The following is a 20,627-nucleotide window of genomic DNA, read 5'->3' as shown; positions in this document are numbered from 1 at the left end:
TCATATATGTGAATTCTGTTGAACCTAAAAAAAAACCTAAATTTGTCCTTAGTACCTAAAAAGAAACTATATCATTGTTGATAAGCATTATCCTGTATTTACTGTGTTATATAGTGATTTCTTTTTATTTTGAGAGAAATATCAATATATTTCAGAGAGAGGAAAGAACACACTTGATGTGGAGGAGGCTGCCTCAATCCCTAAGGCAAAATCTGTACTTAGCAGTGACAACATCTATGGCTCCCTTACTTTCCTCAAGGCACATTTCAGTGATCTTCCAAAATATACTGAGTACTTGGAATCTTCGTAGCTACAACTGAAATATGCAATTGGTATCATTGACTCGCTTCTACAGAAACAAGAACCAGGACCCGTGGGTGAACCCATCATGTTAAAACTGAAGAAAATATTGCAGAAGAATCCAGGGTTTGAAAAAAATGATACTGTGGGTACCTACAGCAGCGGCAGTGATGAAATTTGCACCTATGACGTCATGTGCTCTGAAAAGAACCATTTCATCCTTCAAATGTATTTTGAGAGACAACAGAAAAAACTTCTCAGTAGAGAATCTTGAAAAGTATTTGGTCTTATATTCCAACCAGCAACATCACCAGTAAATAATGTTGTTTTCTTCATCAAGTTTTAACAAATTTAATTCAAAAGTTGTGTATTGTACTTTCTATCTATTTAAAATTGAAATTTATGTATTTATACCAAGGCAAATTATATTAGATAAAATGTTAATTGTTACAATAATTTATTCAGTCCACCGAGTTAGATCTGTGGTAGTGCGTCTGCCTTCAGACTAGTTGAGCTGTGTTCAATTCCCGGTAGGTTCAGAAATTTTCATGTAAAATTTCTACCGTCATTAGATGGGGTCGAATATTCTTCGATACCACAGTCAATACGGATGTATACTTGACCTTCTTGGATGAATGTTATCCCCAACTAACAGAAGAGGAGTGTAATTACTGCTTCTTTCAACAAGATGGAGCAACATCTCACACATCTGAGAGGTCACTTACATGTATTCATCAGATGTTCACTGAAGAGTGGACTGTGAGCAAAGCCTTGTGGCCTCTGCGGTCACCAGATTTGTCGACATGTGACTTTTATTTATGGGGGTACTTGAAGGGGAAAGTATACGAGCAGAATCCCCATACTATTGATGAAATGAAGGATAACATCAGGAATAGCATCCACACTATCACCTGTGAGGAATTGGCACGTGTCTGTATGAACCTGTTAAGACATGCACAGAAGTGCTGGTGGAGGGCACTTTCAATATCTATTATGAAGGTTAGTACAGGACACATTCATTTATTCATTTTATTCCATTTCTTTGAAAAAATTTCGTTTCAAATCAAATGAATGAGATGGGTCGGTTTATCTGCCGAACTCTGTATAACTGTAAGATAGTATCTTGTACCTTAATCAAATATAAAATGTAATTCAATGTGAAGCACAAAATTAGGGAAGTCTTACCAGCAAGGAATTTTTCTCCATTTTCAACATCTGACATGTCTGCTTCAATTTCTCAATTGTTTCCGTGTCTTCACTGATCTTGGTACTCCATTCTTTCTCCTGTGCAGCAATAATTTTTCTGACTTCTTCAAGAGATGACTTCAACTCGTTTACCAATTAAGGAACATAAAATCGAGGTATAATTCATTTTAAGGTAATGAATAACTTTAACTCTCTTACTTAATAAGGAAGATTAAATTGGGGCATGATTTATATTAATGAATAACATGTAAAAGTTGTTTACTGACATTTTATTCAGTTTTCCTCCTGAATGATATGTGAAAAAGACATTAAAAGTAAGAAAGTAACATTTAGAATGTATCAATTAATGGAAAACTGTTTTTGTTCCCATCATTTACAATAAAAATAAATCAAAAGTCATATTTTATTTCTATCTATTATTATACAGTGGTAAGAATTTGCAAACTCCACATGTTTTCAAGACATATGGAAATTTTGTAAAAGATTTTCTTACTTTCACATTTAAAATGTAAAATTGAAAAACTGTACATCCTTTTTGAATACTGTCGGTAGTATTAGAGAAATGAAATGTATGCCAATAGTATCTTTATATACTCTGTATTCCCAGTTTCGCAGTGGGCATTTCTTGCTTTTAAGACAGCAACGTCTGCCTAATCTGCCATTGGTTGATGTGTGAGCTCTGTGCTCACTTTTAAATTCAAATTATAATAACTCTGCAACAGTCGAAAATAAGTAGGCCTATTTGAAATTCAGTGTATCTTTCCACGAGAGTCTCAGAAGTCGGTTGGCAAAGTATGAAGTGACAATGTGGCTTTCAGTTTCTGCCAAACTGCCATAACATACACCGAGTGCCGCACTTACAGGTCAACCAAGGGTGTTAGTGTTATTACTATGAATATTGCTCAAAATTCACAAATTGGAAGATGGCTATTGGAATAAGAAGATGATGATGATGACAAGAGGAATGATCACCAGGCTAAGATTCTGAATGTTCTGATATAGAAACTTTTGATGAAAATGTGCATGGCAGTGCGAGTGAAATTTCTGCAGATGACTCTGGCTCTGATAATGCTGACTGCCTATCCTGGACTGCATTATGTAGGTCGTGATAAGGTAACTTCATAGAACATTCATCCATCTCCACAATCAATCTTCTTAATGTATCCAGCTGTTTGCTGACAACATAAAGTCCACTATAGCCCACTGTAGTCTATTCCGTTGTTGTTTTTCACGAAAAATGAGGAGTATTTTGATCGGTGTTCATTATAGATGCCTATTGCTAGTAGCCAGAGGTGGGATGTAGTCAATATATACTGCAGGGCTGTGTCTTCTGCAACTGGTACTGATGAGTTTAATTTACTTCTTTTGTGGTTCATGGATGGACAGTATAGAAGAATGTGTTCCAGATCTTCATCATGATTATTACACCACAGACAAGTAGGATTATCAGAAATGTGAAATCTGTGGAGGTACAATTGAGTGACAATGCGACCTGTTCTGGCTCTTGTTAAAAATGTTTGAACATGTCTGGGCAAGTTTTTGTACATTTCCAGGTCATTTGGTTTCTTTTGTACAGACTGTAAAATTTTTCCTTTGTGAGAAGAGAGCCAATTGTTGATCCATAGGTTTGTAAAACGAGACTTTACTGAAGCAAAAACACTGGATAGAGATATCACTTGAACAGGTCGTGGTTGCAAATATGTTGCCTGTTTTGCAATATTATCGACTTTCTCGTTTCCAGGTATACCACAATGACTAGGTATCCATTGAAATTTTATTTCCTTGTGGAGTTCTTTTAGTTTACTTAGTTGTTTCTGAAGTGGAATAATTCTATGTGCATATAGGTTTGGTACATATTTAATTATATTAAATATAGCCCCCTTGGAGACGGTAAGTATGCAAATAGATTTTTCAGAAATTTGAGTAACACACTGAAGAGCGGCATCAATAGCTAGCAATTCAGTGTCAAGACTGGAGGAGGATGAACATGGTATGAAATAACTTTCTTGATATTTTGGAATATAATACCCTGCTCCTGATGCCCCATTATTAGGATTTAGAGATCCATCTGTATAAATTTGAAGGTGATCCTTATATGTGCTGCAGAGTAGTTCCATGGCATCTAACTTAAGAATGTATGGAGGATCATTTTTGGAATGATTTCCTGGAATTTGTATGCTATGTTCTGGAATCACCCATTTCCATAGAGGTATTTCGTTCACAACTGGAGTTTTGGCAATGAATGCGTCTGTGATTATAGATTGGTATTTCTTCTTTTTTTATTTTATAGAAATTACACAGGATATCATCTGACAGTTTGAAGAACATCTGAGATCTGGATGAGGCTTGCAATTTTAAATGTATCTCCACGAAACAGAACAAAAGAAAGAGAAACATAGTGAAAGGAGTTGCTCAAAATGCCCACACAATTGTTGAATGTTGGGAACTCTTTTTCCAGAACTTGTCTCTTGACAAAAAGGTAAGACTGCATCCTGATCAGATCTCTGAGACTTCCTTGGACTCTACCAGTATGTCAATGTAAGTGTTGAATTACAATGCTGAGATGGACACACCAGAAAGTGGAATGAATTATCCTGCTTAATTATAATGATTACCAAAATTTGAGAAACAGCTACATAATTCTGTCTTCAGATTTTTCACACAGGAACAAAGTTTTTCACGTGCCATAGATCTATAAAATGGAACCTCCAACTTGACTTTTCAAAGAAATACAGAATAAAGGTATGATCACACGTTGCAACTTTTGCTCTGCAACTTTTGTACTGCAGCTGCAAAAGTTGCGTGACCGTGTTGACTTCTCAATATACATTTTGTGGTTATGTTCACATTATTAAGAAACTCATGCGAAAGCTTACTTATCTATTATTTGCTTTTCTGTCCTAACTAGTATTCAGAAATTGGTATTTTTTTTACTATAAAGTTTTTAAAAACGCCTATATACTTCAATGATAACCAACAGCATATTCACGTAATGAATGTTGGCAACCCTCCTGTTTGAAACTACACTACGAAAAATTAAAAAAAAAAAAAAAAAAAGAAAATGAATTATATCGTCAGCAAATATACTCAGACTGTGTTGTACATTTAGTAACTGTTACAAATCATTTATTTTTATCACATCTAAATTAAAATATATCCAAACAATAAAAGTATCATTGGCACATTTGGGTGGCAACACTGGTCGCAACTGCAGCAAAAGTTTCAATAAAACCGATATCAAAAATGCTGCGACTGCAACCCTGAGAACCCTGTTCACACGTCGCTACTAATAAATAACAATTATACATACTGGAATGAAAGAATATTAGAAGTACAACTCCAGATAGGAAGAGGCAAACTAACTTTCTTTAGTCTTTATGCTCCAGAGGAAGGAAGAGTTGAAGAAACTGAATTGTTTTATGCCCAGTTGCAAGAAATTTTGAATAAAGTAAATAAAAATAATTACATATTATTAGCCGGAGATTTAAACGGTAGAATAGGCAACATTGAAATAAAAAATACCATAGGAAAATTTGGAGAACCTACCATAAACAATAATGGAGAAAAAGTAAGAGATTTTGTATTATACAATGAAATGAAAATCATGAATTCATTTTACAACCATAAAGATATTCATATGTATACATGGTCAGCACGTGGCTCAAAATCTATCATAGATTATTTTATAGCAAATAGAAAATTATCCGAATTGTTTTCAGATGTCAAGGTCTTCAGAAGAAGTGACATTGGATCAGATCATTACCTTGTATTAGCAAAAGTGAGATATACACCAAGATGGCTACATTTAACAAAGATAAATTCCCCCAAAAAAGAATTAATGCGTTACAAAATTAGATTAATCCATGACGACAGTGTACGCTGGCTTTATCAAAAAAAGACTTGAACAAAAAATGTTAGAAATACCTGAATATGAAGACATTCACAAAGAATGGGAAAATATTAAAACTCAAATATCACAGGCAGCCACGGAGAGCATCGGAAAATATAAGGCTTTCACACAAAAGAAAAAATTAAGATCTTGGGATGATGAAATTAAGGAGATCATAAAAAATAAAAATATAGCTTATAGAAAATACCTTCAAACAAAATCCGTTAATGATGAAATAGATTATAAACATAAAAGGGCGATAGCTAACAGAGAAATTAGAAAACGACACAGGCAATCATGGAAAGAGTTTATATCTTTTTTAGAAACTGACATTTATAAAATGAAACCCAATACATATAAAATTTTAAAATACATGAACAGAGACATAAAGGAATCCGCCAAGATAAACCCTTGCCCCAAAATAGAAACATTCCTAGACTTTTACAAAAACTTATGGAACAATCCTACTTTTGATTCAAAATTCTGGGACACAAAAAACCCAGATGAACAATGCATTACAAAAGAAGAACTACAAGAAGCATTAAAGAAGACGAAAAATAGTAAATCACCTGGAGAAGATAACCTAAATTCAGAATTGTATAAATATGCAGGAGATCTATTTCAAGAAAGATTACTAAGATTTCTAAACAGAATATATCTGACTGCCACTTTACCGGAAGAATGGAAAAATAGTGTAATTATTCCCATATATAAAACAGGAGATAAACAGAATGTTGAAAACTATAGAGGGATTAGTATCCTCAACACATGTTATAAGATATTTAGTAGGATTTTAAATGAAAAATTAAAAAAACATGCTGAAACTTTCCTTCCGGAGTGTCAAAATGGTTTTAGAAAAGGAAGATCATGTGTAGATCCATTATTTAGTATCAAACTATTGTTGGAAAAAAGAAGAGAATTTAATTTAGAAACCCATATAGCTTTTATTGATTTTGTGAAAGCTTTTGATGAAGTCCGAAGAGACCTTTTATTCGACATATTACAAGAAAAAAATATTCCAAATTTGCTATTCCAAAATATAATAGAAATCTACACGGACAGTAAAATAAGTGTCAAAATAAATAACTGTATATCCGAAAGAAAATTAGTTAATAATGGAGTTCGACAAGGTTGTCCACTATCACCAACTTTATTTAATATTTATATAAATGAAATTATTTTAAAATGGAACCAAATCTACACATCAGGAATCAAAATAACCAGTGCTCTAACATTAAATACCTTACTCTATGCCGATGATCAAGTCATAATTTCCAATTCAGAGGATAATTTACAAAGAGGATTGTATACATTAAATGAAATATTAAAAGATTTTGGGATGGAAATTTCAGCACAAAAATCAAAAGTAATGGCATTTTTAGGACAAGACCCAGTGAGAAGTAAGATAATACACAATAACCAATGCCTCGAACAAGTGCAAAATTTCAATTATCTGGGTTGTGAAATATCTTATCAAAATGAAAAAGATGTGAACAAGAAAATTACCAAATTTACACAAATTCTAGGAATAATAAACAATACATTAAAAGCTAAATTAGTACAAAAATCTACAAGAATAAAAATATATAATACACTAGCATTACCCACCCTTCTATACGGAAGCGAGATTTGGACATTAAAGAAAAAAGACATGAACAGAATCAAAGCAACAGAAATGAAATTTTTCAGGAGAACAGCAGGATATACTCTTTTAGACCGAAAAAGGAATGAAGAAATTTTAGAACAATTAGAAGTAGAGTCAGTAGAAGAAAAAATCACCAGATACAAATTCAATTGGCTAGATCATGTAAGAAGAATGGAAAATTCAAGAATCCCAAAAATTATGATGCAATATAAACCTAGAGGACATCGTCGACCAGGAAGACAGTTAAGAAGACTGCTAGATGGGGCCGAAACAGGTCTACAGAGGCCTAATTCGTGAAGGATGATGATGATGATGATGATGATGATGATGTAACACATTAGGTCTTGAAAACCAAGTTCTGTCTGCAGTCAGGAGTTTTTTTTTTAGTTGGTTATTTAACGACGCTGTATCAACTATTAGGTTATTTAGCGTCGATGAGATTGGTGATAGCGAGATGAGGCAGGTAAAGCAAGCTTTAGGACTGTGAAACAGCTGTCTGTGTCCGTGTCTGAGAGTGTCCGTAAACGAAAGTTAAATTTATTATTTCTATATTATTTCAGTTGGGACATAAAAATCTGTCCGTATTTGAGGAGAGTCCATATCTTGGGGGTGTCCGTAAGGAAAGGTTTCACTGTACCTCTAAAAACGTGGTCATACATTTGTAAACAGTATTTTATAAACACTGCGTACTTGGTGAAAGAAAGTACTATGCAAAAAAATTGAAAAAAAAAAAAAAAAGCTTTAATTTTCACATACAGCAATTTGTTCAGCACTTCGAACATAAAATAGATAGAAGGGGCAAGGCTTGCTGGGTAGTGGCACCAGAGTTCGATCAGCTGATCTAGGGCAGAAGCGATATTGGATATGGAAAGGCCAATGTATTTCTAGTGGAATATGAGTGTTTTGGATTGATTTTGGCACATAAAAATTAGAAATAACGATAATATTTTGTAGGTGGTTACACTTGATGCATATTAATAACCTCACTGCAATGTATTAAAGCGCGATAACGTTATTTAATTGTGTTTATTTTGGAAAACTTGAGTCCATGTACGATTTCCTCACTGCCAGCAATTTATCTTTAAAAAAGAGCAGATTTGTGTGTGTTTACTGAATGCGCATCATCACGCTTACGAAATCAAATACAGAAAAACAAATAGGCCTAGGCCTACTTCAAGTTACCAAATTATCCTATTCATTTCGTGTTCTTGTTTCAGTTTTGCAATCGAATCTTCAATAGGTCTCAAGTTATTTCAACAAAGTAACTACAGTGTCCTATTAAATTTTAAAAAGAGTAATGGCATATAATTGCATCCGATCGTCTCCCTCCCACCTTGGCTATACGTCTATGGATGAACTGAAACAGTTATCTAGGTGAAACTAGCGTTGAGGTAGTTCCCGTGATTTCTGAAGTGAAAATCGTTTAATTTAGAATGATTTTTTTTTTTGTGGATATGGAGTTGATCGTATATGCAAGGCATAACAAACGCCTGAACTAACCAAACCTAACCTGTCTCAGATTTGAATGTGCAAGGTGTATAAACTGGGTACAAAGGGAACTACCTCAGTGCTAGTTTAGCCGAAAATTGAATTACAGCGCCACCAATTTTCAAAACTGTCAAGAAAATGGCATTGAAGTACTGCTCAATGATCTATAAATTTCGGCGTTGGAGTTTTCTTTATTTTCTTGTCACACTCAGTCAGTTCAGAGGTGCACAAAGCTAGTGACTGAAGCTTCCAGTTCCACTATGGGTAAAAAAAAAATAGGCTAGATGATTTATAAGGACATGAATTGATTCAAGAGCAGTTTTACTCATGTTTGAAACAAAACCAGAATACAATTCATAAAAATGAAAAAAAAATGTTAGGCCTACACTGTTACTTAAATTGTTTTTATTCCAGTATAAATATCGAATTTATGTGAAATAACGTAGAAATATTATTTTCCTCTAGTTTTTATATAAATAATTAGTCATGACTTCATTTGTAAGCTTTCATTTTAACAGTACCTATTATTATTATTATTATTATTATTATTATTATTATTATTATTATATATTTACTTATAAGGCCTATTGTGAGGATTTAATTATAAATTAGAAGACATCCAGTTTCATTGTTACCTACGGTAGGTATAATTACCGAGGAAATTTTAAAACTCTGAAACATAATGGGTTAACATGTTTTGTTACATTTTTTCAAACATTCATTTTATGCGAATGAGCGAAAAATCATGTTCTTTCCCTTCCTCTTTGTATAAGTATCTGCCAGTTTGTCACCTATTCCTTTTTATGGGCTTACATAATTGTATTTTTTATTAATCTGTAAATTAAAGTATTATATAAATACATGGTAGGCCTAGGCCTATATTCCAGTTTTACTAGTAAATAAACTTGCCGAACTTACGAATAATTTCTAAAATACAAGGTTCGATAGAGTCCTCAAGATGTTAATCACAAAATCAAAGCTATTATATTTAATATTTCAGTAAGACACAACTTTACTTTCTCACACTATTTAGTTTTCAAATCAATAAAATTTACATTACCTATGTTTTCACTCCCCCCCACCCCCCAAATGAAGGGCACTTGTCAGACAAAGAAGTGCAAAGTACTGTCAAGTAACGTAAAGAAACTGCCATGATTAAACATTTTAAAAAACAATAGTGTCCTTCTTTTGTCAACTCCTTTGTTTCAATCTCACTTAATACATTTTCATAACTTCTAACTGCAATTTCCTTATTAAAACGTCGACAGTAAAAGTATCCCACATTTTCATAAGCCATTTATAGCAGGCTTATCTGTAAGTTATTTCATGTTGTATTATAAAACAAGACACTTGTTCAATTAGGATCTACCGAAACATTTTTTTTTATCTTAATACATTCTAGGATATGCTGTCATATCCGCAATCATTGCAATAAATTGCTTGTTCGTAAGCATACTGTGTAATGTTTTGCCCGAGATCAGCTGATCTGAGAGAGCTGTTATTTTGGTGCCACATTCATCCGGTAGAGCAACACTGAGCGCCCTCTCTATTTACTTTAATGCTCGAAGGTTCAGCATAAATGTTGTTGTTTTCTAATGCCAGGCGCTTGACAATAAACTCATTTGACCTCTTGCACTCCAATATTTTTCAAAGATATTATCATGGCCAGCCACTGAAGCACAGATTTTGAGGTGTTCCGAATCCATTTCTTGGTTTGAGTTGCACAATGGGCAGTTAGGGGACTGGTATATTCCAATTCTATGCAGGTGTTTGGCCAAACAATCATGGCCTGTTGCCAATCTAAATGCAGCTACAGACGATTTTCGTGGTAAATCGGGAATTAACTATGGATTTTGATGCAGAGAGTTCCATTTTTTCCCTTGGGATTGAGTTATCAAATTTTGTTTGTTGAAGTCTAAGTATGTAGATTTAACAAATCTCTTCACAGAGTAATACGTAGATTTAGTAACAGGTCTGTAAGTAGCAGTGCTGCCCTTCTTTGCTAAAGCATCCGCATTCCCGTTTCCCAGGATTCTACAATGGGATGGTATCCATTGGAATACAATTCTTTTATTGAGTGATATTAATTGAGAGAGCATTTTAGTTATTTCTGCTGTTTGAGATGAAGGTGTGTGTTTAGAGACGATTGATAGGATAGCTGCTTTGGAGTCTGACAATATAACTGCATTCCTAAATTTATTGATGTGGCAGAGAAGATTCCTTAGACATTCACTTATTGCAATGATTTCACCATCAAAACTTGTTGTTCCATATCCAAGAGATCTATAAAGTGAGAAGAGACAGCACGTAACACCTGCACTGGCACCTTGTTCTCTGGAGATCAAGGATCCGTCGGTGTATAAATGAAGCCAGTTTTGTGGAGGGTACCTAATATTAATTGTCTCTAAAGACAATTGTTTCAGTATTTCAGTGTTTACTTCTGATTTCAGTATTTCTTCTGTTAAATTTAGATTATATTCCATATTTAATAGAGTTAAAGGGTTTGGTTTAATTTGTAAGTTTTCTTTTAAATTTGGGATATTGATTTTCTGTTTTAATTCTTGAACAATGGATATGAAACTTTTTTGAGTTTTCAATCTACAGAGAGGACTGCATGAATGCCAATTGTTTCCTGGTAATCTGATAAGTTTTTCATATTGAATCAGTGCTTTTTCTTCTATTGTCATTTTGATGCTGTTAATATTAGTGAGGAATCTCATAGAATCTATTGGCGTTGTTTTGATTCCATCAGTAATGAGTCTGAGAGATTGGTTTTGAACATATTCTATGTCGTTTATGAAAGGTGAAGTAATTAAAATTTCTCTGCAGTATGTCAGCACTGGCTGTATAAACATTTTGTATGTAGTGTTCAAAGTATTCCTAGAACATCCCCATTTCTTTCCTGCTAGTCTTTTTAGAAGGGAGAATCTTTTATGAGCTTTTACAGAAATGTATTTCAAATGGTTGCTCCATGTTAACTTACTATCGAAAATAACTCCAAGATATTTGGATTCATAAGTCCTAGGAAGGTGTTGGCCATTGTATTGGATATTGAATTCTCTTTCTTTTTTACCAAGTGAAAATATTTGGTAGTTACTTTTGCTTAAATTGAGTGTCATCAAATTTGATGTATTCCATTCATGTAGTTGATTCAGAGCTTTAAGAGCAGAATTTTGAATTTTGTCTCTATGTCTGTAAGATCCGGAAGTCCACAAAACTATATCATCTGCAAATAGTGCTGTTTTCATGTTTGATTCCTCTAATACGGAGGGTAAGTCATTTATATAAATATTGACTAAAGTTGTGCTGAGGACAGCGCCCTGAGGTAGACCTCGATATGTTTGTCTGTAACTAGAAAGTGAGTTATTGAATTTAGTGGCAATGAATCTTTGACTAAGGAATTCTGATATCCATCTGAACATATTTCTGGAAATACCTAATTTCTGGAGTTTTAGTAATAATTAATTTCTTGGCCGAGGCGTATGACTTGTTCATTGGTAGAGTGTAGTTGCCGAAAGCCGGCTTGTCTTGGTGATAAAAGATTTTGGGATTCTAAATACCAAGTTAATCTGTTGGAGATCATGGACTCCATGGTTTTTGCTATCATGCTTAATAGTGCTATTGGTCGATAACTATTAATGTCATGAGCAGGTTTCCCTTTTTTGTGAATTGGTACAATGATTGCTTTTTTCCAAGCTGCAGGAATTGAGGTGTTCCATGATAAATTGAAAATGGATAAAAGTACAGACTTGGCTTTTTCCCCCAGATGTTTAAAAAATTCGGAATGAATGTTGTCGGGGCTAGGAGATTTCTTGATTTTTAAATTTTGTATAGCTAGAGTTAAATCTTTGGAAGTAAAATTTTTATGAAATATTTCAGGTTTTCTACTAGTAATATTGTTTTTATTATTTTTATGTAATTGTCTTTTGATAAATTTGTCAATTTTTTTGATATTGGGATGTAATCTGTGAGAGTTTGAGTAGTGTTTATTAAAAGCGTTTGCTATATCTCTACTATCTGTTAGTGTTTTGTTATTATGAATAATAGGTTGGCTAGTATTTTCCTGTGTATTGGAAATATTCTTCAGAAATTTATATGTTTTAGTGCTATCGGTTCTGTAATTAATATTTTCAATAAATTTATTGAAACTGTTCTTTTTTGCTGTTATGATTGCTTTTTTAAGAATGGCAGTCTTCTTCCTCCAATCTTGAGTATCTTCTGGTGTTTTGCTATGTTCTGCTTTGGTTCTTGCTTTATCTCTATCTTGTTTCAATAAATTCAGGTGTTCTGTCCAGAATGGGGTGTATTTTTTTGGTTTTCCTCGTGGAATGTGCTTTTTTGCAACTTTAAGAAGAGATTCACAGAAATATTTGTTCAATCTATCTGAGTTTGTATTTTCCATTAGTGGTGTGTCGACCTGGAGGTGTTCGTCGAGTTCTGTTGTAAATAGTTTCCAATTCGCATTCTTAAAGTTCCATGTTGTTTTGTTTTTGTAGGGTGCCTGTCTTCGGTTTTGGTGGAGATGGATAGAAGCAATGATGACTCTGTGGCCAGATCCAGGGTCTTCAATTATTTTTTTCTTGGTTTCGTGATGGATATCTGATGTTACTAGTAATAAGTCTGGATTTGTACCAGAACCAGGATAATGAATGAAAGTAGGGGGATCTTCTTTTCTGTAGACAAGTTCTGCGGTTGTAGTATTTAGGAGGTCCATGATCATTTTTCCAGGTTGGTTTACATTATCGTAGCCCCAGAGTTGGGAGTGGGCATTAAAGTCACCAATTATGATAGTTTTAGGTTGTATATCGAACAAAGATCGAGGGGATTATTAGGTGGGTTATAGGCACTGTAGATTTTGAAATGTTGTTGATTTTTCCATACTTCAATTTTTATTAGTTCTAATTTGTCTTGATTATCCATTTCTTTTATGATTTGAAAATTTGTAATTAATTTCTTTGATGTACCTGCGAGAATTTCAACATAAATTTTATATACATTTTCACTTCTTACCTTTCAGGACAAAAATTCAATTTTGTCCTTTACATCAATGTACTGCAATACGTCAGACATTGTAACTCTACCCAATTTCAATTTCTAATTATTTGCTTTTTTCTCTAGTTTACATATGTCAGGAAGGAATGGTATGTCCATATTTGGAGTCTTCATATTATGTGATGCTGTCATGAGCAACTCTCGCAATCGAGGTATAACCAATGTCACATTCATCTCACCACGACCAGCAAAGTGAAATTATTCAGAGTCATTTGAGTGGATGGCTCTCCGATGGACTGAAATAGAAAAACCATGTGTATTTGTAGACTCCTTATGCAGAAAGATTGTACATTTAAAATAACTTACTTACAAATGGCTTTTAGAGAACCCAGAGGTTCATTGCCCCCTCACATAAGACCGCCATCAGTCCCTATCTTGAGCAAGATTAATCCAATCTCTACCATCATATCTCACCTCCCTCAAATCCATTTTAATATTATCCTCGCATCTACGTCTCGGCCTCCCCAAAAGTCTTTTTCCCTCAGGTCTTTCAACTAACACTCTATATGAATTTCTGGATTCACCCATACGTGCTATGTCATGTCCTGTCCATCTTAAATGTCTGGATTTAATGTTCCTAATTATGTTAGGTGAAGAAGACAATGCGTGCAGTTCTGCATTATGTAACTTTCTCCATTCTCCTGTAACTTCAACCCTCTTAGCCCCAAATATTTTCCTAAACACCTTATTCTCGAACACTCTTAATCTCTGCTCCTCTCTCGAAATGAGAGTTCAAGTTTCACACCATACGGAACGACTGTAATACGATGTTGTTGTTTTCTAATGCCAGGCATTTGACAATAAAGTCATTTGACCTCTTGTACTCCTTGTACTCCAATATTTTTCAAAGATATTGTCATGGTCAGCCACTGAAGCACAGATTTTGCAGTGTTCCGAATCCATTTCTTAGTTTGAGTTGCACAATGGGCAGTTAGGGGACTGATATATTCCAATTCTATGCAGGTGTTTGGCCAAACAATCATGGCCTGTTGCCAATCTAAATGCAGCAAACTGTAATATAACTGTTTTATAAATTCTAACTTTCAGTATTTTTTTAAAGTAGGCTGGACAACAAAATCTTCTCAACAGAACAATAGCAAGCATTTCCTATATTTATTCTGCAGTTAACTTCCTCTCAAGTGTAATTTATAAATAATAATAATAATAATAATAATAATAATAATAATAATAATAATAATAATAATAATAATAATAATAATCTATACTAATAATAAATCTGTAGCCGAAATTTTTCTGGTAATTTTCGATTTTCCAAATATAATTGCTCCTAACATATATAATTAACCACCCTGAAACCGAAAATCGCTTTTTTGAAATTTTTGTTTGTCTGTCTGTCTGTCTGTCTGTCTGTCTGTCTATGTTTGTTACCTTTTCACGCGATAATGGCTGAACGGATTTCGATGAAAATTGGAATATAAATTAAGTTCGTTGTAACTTAGATTTTAGGCTATATGGCATTCAAAATACATTATTTAAAAGAGGGGTTATAAAGGGGCCTGAATTAAATAAATCGAAATATCTCGCTTATTATTGAGTTTTGTGAAAAATGTTACATAACAAAAGTTTCTTTAAAAATAATTTGAGATATGTTTTATTCCTTGAAAAATTTTGATAGGACCGATATTTAATGGGATAAATGAGTTTTAAAATTAAAATAACTGTCATCTAAGGCCGTGTAATGAATTAAAAAAAAAAATGACATCGTCTATAAGGGGCCTTGGACAGCAACAATCGAAAGCTATGAAAGATAGCCTACAGAGAATGTTTCTGTTTTTGTATGAAGTAATATCGGAAGTTAATTAACCGATTTGTATAATTAATTATTATTTCACCATTGGAAAGTGTAGTTTATCTAGATGGACATAATGCTATAATGTTATTACAGCAACTTCTGATATAATATAATATAATATACTATAATATAATATAATATAATATAATATAATATAATATAATATAATATGTAATATTATATAATATAATTTAAGTTATTTGAAGGGTTCAGAACCATAGTGGGCCAAGCGCCAGTTACTGAATACGTAGGAAACAAGGGTTAAAATTAAGTTATTACCATAATTCAATGGAAACCTATAACAAGTAAAATAAAATATACACATTAAATCTAAATGATGTCAATCTTCATTAAACTATGGTTGCATGTAATAAAAATTAAGAAACATGTTAAAGGAATTGTCATTGCACCAAATGAGTGTCTCTGGACCAAAATGATCGCATTTTAATTATTTGGATGCAATTTAAATTAAGTAACATATTAAACGATTTATCCTTCTATCAAACACGAATGTTCCCTGGATCAAATGTCCTATTTTAATTATGTAATTACTTTATATTTATTTCTAACGGGTGCAGTGGAGCGCATGTGTACGGCTAGTAATAATAATAATTTATTTACTAATATTTATTGTGCTGTACAACAGCCTAGAGCCAACAACAGTTTAGCACAAGATTTACAATGCACAAGGAATTACATAAACAGTGTATAAAAATAATTATTAAAATTAGAGACAATAATAATGACAAAATTAATAGATAACTGCAAAATACATGATACAGAACAGCTCAAAACAACACAAACGAATGGAATTGAAATGAATATGATTTTGATGCGTATACTAAATATAAAAATAACCAAACAGCAAGCTATACATTAAACGGATCTGAATTAATGCAATATAAATCGGCAGCTTTCATGCATCTGACAACTGGAGAGATTTCGGCTTATAGGTATAAACAATTTTTTGAAATCTTAAACCATTCGAAGGGACCCGAAGGTAGATAGTGCTTATGAAGGATTCACAATCAATATCATCCTTTATGGCCTTACAAAAGAATAAATAGTCAAATTCAAGATGTCTAACATAAAGGCTAGAAAACTTAAAATATTTACAAGTACGCTCATAATTGAAAATAGATGAATTTGATAAAAACCTAAAAGCAAGTAGTGACATAAATTTTCTTTGAATGATTTACAATTTAACCAAATCAGTAGAAGTAATAGAATTCCAGACAACAGATGCATATTCGAGTTTAGATCTGATTAATGTATAGTATAAAATTACAAGAGTAGCTGAATAGAATAAGTTATAGACCTTATAAGTCCGAGCATTCTAATGGAATGATTATAAATATATTGGACATGATTATGAAAATGCAATTTGGTATCGAGTATAACTCCCAGGTCTCTAATACAGTCTTTCCTTATTATGTTGATATTATTAAGAGTATAATTGAGGACCGTTTTTGCAGAACTTGCTAACTGCAAAATTTGCAAAATTGAGATTTTGATGGATTCGTTAACATAAGGCAGGCCTCTACATGATGTTCAAAGCGTCTTAGTAAAATTTGGTTATTTTTCTTCATTGTAGCATGTCAAAGTGTGATCGTTTTTTCAAAACTTGCTTTCTGCTATAAGTGAGACATACAGCAAAACTTGCTTACTATAGTGTTTTGTCTCTCTTGTAAAATTTAGTTTTTTTCAGTTAGCAAGTTTTGTAAAAACGGTCCTCAATTATTAAATTTGAGAGAAGTGGTTTTTCTAGAGGAGGAAATGACTAAAATTTTCGATTCATTAATTTTCATTCCATTACCAGCAGGCCATAGCTCAACAGCGTTTATATCATTCTGCAAAGTTACGCAGTCTGCCAGACTATTAATTTTGCGAAATATTTTCAGGTCATCGGCAAATAAAAGGCAGTTAGAACTTAGTCTAGCACTGATATCATCTATAAATAATAAAACTAATAGAGACCTCAAAGTGGAACTCTGTGGAACTCCGCATAAACTATTATATGGATCAGAGTAAGAATTTCGAAGTCTAACACAGGATTGTCTATCTTTTAAAAAATTTTCAAACCAGTTCAGGTAGTTAGTGGTAAGATCAAAAGAGTTTAATTTACTCTAACATATTACGGGAAACAACACCAAATGCTTTGCTAAAGTCAAAATATATGGAATCAATTTGACCCTGAGTTTCAAATATAGGCATAGCGAAATTGAGATATGATACTAAATTAGTAGTCGTAGATTTCCCGTTTGTAAAACCATGTTGGGCCGAATTCATTTTGTTTTTCACGTAAAAAGAAATATGTCTTTTAATTTTTTTTTTTTCCAAAAATTTTGAGAAGTTATCAAGAATGGAAATAGGTCTATAATTACTTACAATAGCTTTATTACCATTCTTAAATATGGACATAAGAGATGCTTCCTTCCAAAGAGAAGGATATTTCCCTGTTTTCAAACTCAAATTGAAAATGTAGGTTAAGAATTTCAGAGCATCCTTTAATAATAAAATTAGGGATGCCATCCGACCCATAGATTCATTCGGCTTGACATTTTTTATGGCCTTCCTGACATTCTCACAAGAGATTACAGATAAGGGTAAAAAGTCATTAATGTTAGAATAACAACTGAGAAAATTAAGAGTTATGACTGATCTGAAATGATTTAAATTGACTAGCAAATGCATTTGCAATGACTCTTTGATCAGCGATGTGAACCCCATTAATAATAAGTGTATTAGGAATGTTTTTCGATTTCTGAAAAGATTCTACATATTTCCAAAATTTATTAGGCTCTTTTTTAAATTGTCATCAATGGATTGTAACCATTTACATTTATCAGAATAACTCAAAGCCTTGACTTGTTTTCTACAGTAAGAGAAAATTTGATAGTGGTGATCAGATTTATATTTTTTAAAATTTCTATGTGCTTTGTTCTTTTTCTTAATGAGCTGATGTAGACTGTTTGAAAACCATTTAGGATAGTGCGACATTTTCACAAAGGTGACAGGGACAGCTTTAGATATAGCATCATTTACAATTTTAGTCAGAGAATTAATAGCAACATTGACATCGGTAGTAAGATATATACAATCCCACACAAAATTGTGGAGAGTGGATAAGGACAGTGATAATCACCTTGAGAATAATTTAATGGGTGACGAACATCTTCCAAAACTAGTGAATGATTAGCAAGATTAACTGAACAGTTACAGACATTTGTAAAAACAAGATCAAGAAGAGTTTTACTATTTCTCATAAGATTAATTTGGTTTAGTCCAAGAAGACAAGAAAAGGAATACCGGTATAAATCCTGAAACTTAATTTTAGCATAATAATGAATATCATTAAGAATGCAACCATGCCAGGAGCATTCAAAGCCCTGAGGATAACAATTCTAAAGTTGTGGGTATCAAGATTGTTTTCTATAAAATTTAGATAAGACTTTACATGTTTATGATCTGTATCGGGTGGGAAATAATGATTTCCAATTAGCAGATTACAACCATCAGGCATTTTAATTTCAATCCATACGCATTCATTAACGAATTCTAAATCATATCTCCAACGTATAAAAGGTATCTGGTTACTAATAAGCCATTAAGACACCCCCACCTTTTACTTTGTTGGTAACTTCAAATAATCTATCAGCACGAAACACAGTATAATTGTTAGGAAACAAATTTGTATTAACAACAGATTCGGATAACCATGTTTCAGTGAGACAGATAGTGATATCATTATTAATCACTATATTTGGAAAATTTAATCACTTTTCATATTAAGTCCACAAACATTTTGATAAAAAAAATCTCAAGATGATTATTGGAATTGCACATTAATAACGATAGCAGGTAAGACTAAGAGGCATTTTCCTGAGAATCAACTGAATCTGAATTCGTAGAATGCGAGAAATGCTGTTCAGGTTTGAGTTTCCCAAAAAATGGGGCAATTAGGCACCCAGCAGGCCAAACTTCAGAATTATTTATCAAATCAAAATCCCTCTCATCCACAGCTACATGGAAGGAAGAATATGTTTCAAATTTGGTTTTGAGTTTAGTTATTAAGAGAGACCTAAGTACTTATTGATTTTTAAGAGAATCCACTAAACTGTTAAGAGTTAACTTTGGAACCAATCTCGAAACAAACAGAAATGTAGTTCTGATTTGCTTAGGGACCATTCCAATGTTGCTAGTAGAAGAGGTTCCTACTGTGGGTTTTCTTTTTTTTTTCTAATTTCTTACGAGAAACTAATTGAAAGTCTTCGTTATCAATGGGAAGATTAGTAGCATTGACCTCATTTCCTGATTTCACACGTACTGGTTTACCAGTTGCTGATACCAGAATGCAAGGTATTTGATTGTCAACAGCTTAGCTTACCGAGACAATCTTGCTGTAAGACTTCTTGGGATCATTAGCTTGTACAGACTTTTGACCATTAGAAGAAATATTTTGATAGGATTTAGGGGGGCATCAGCCCTTTGATAAAAATTCTGACAGTTGTTCTTTTAGGGCAAAATTGTCATTTTTCAATAAGTCTTTCTGTAAATTCTTGACATAGATCAAAATGTCACTAACCATGTCGATTACAGATACACTATTTAGTCTGACTGTTTCAATCTGAACTGCAAGAGCATCTTTGATAAAGGAGCTAAATTATCATATACCAGCTAACGTGTAGGTGAGATCGCCTTCTTCTCTCCTGGATGAATAGGACGCACTGATGTGTTGTCTCCCTGGGTTGATTTAAGAGCACTGACACACTTCTGGCGCTTGCAGGTTGAACTGCCACTTTGCATGAAGATGTCTCCAATAGCCAAGCAATCGAGATGATATTGTGGACTGCACAGCCCAACACATTTCAGAAATTTTTGCCTCCCAAAGAAATTGCACAAAAGACTAGGCGCCATATCCACTTATATTTCGATAAACTGCTGTATGCTGTGAGTTCTGGGAGCTACATGCACATGCAACAAACAGCATGGCGACTGACAACATGATGATGATGATGATGATGATGATGATTATGATGACGATGATGATGATACGTAAATACCTACTTTGATACTCGCGAACTTTCAGGCATCCAGAGCTGCATTACTCTGGACAAAGGTTTGTATTGTGGGATGGGATTATTATTTAAATTATGGTTGAATTTAAGAAAAGCAAGTTTCCTACATAAGAAACCGGCATTAATCTTGGAAACATGTCATTCTCTTCAGATAAT

The 20,627-nt window shown here is 33.2% G+C and overlaps 1 long non-coding RNA gene across 7 annotated transcripts in view; it reads right to left on the bottom strand.

Moving 5' to 3' along the window:
• The window catches only part of LOC138715532 (uncharacterized), a 75,573-nt gene that overhangs the window by 29,548 nt on the left and 25,398 nt on the right, over positions 1–20,627 (bottom strand). Inside the window, exon 5 of one of the 7 annotated variants that reach the window (XR_011336388.1) lies at positions 13,582–13,816. The exons of 5 other annotated variants lie outside the window; for them this stretch is intronic. This is a non-coding gene — a long non-coding RNA (uncharacterized lncRNA). Of the gene's footprint in view, positions 1–13,581; positions 13,817–20,627 lie in introns of those variants that run through there. One more of the 7 variants, XR_011336392.1, reaches the window with a different exon arrangement.

Source organism: Periplaneta americana, chromosome 15 (assembly GCF_040183065.1).
Source record: "Periplaneta americana isolate PAMFEO1 chromosome 15, P.americana_PAMFEO1_priV1, whole genome shotgun sequence".
NCBI lineage: Eukaryota > Metazoa > Arthropoda > Insecta > Blattodea > Blattidae > Periplaneta > Periplaneta americana.
The sequence above is the reverse complement of the archived record's forward strand: the minus strand, read 5'-3'. Positions and strand labels throughout refer to the sequence as shown.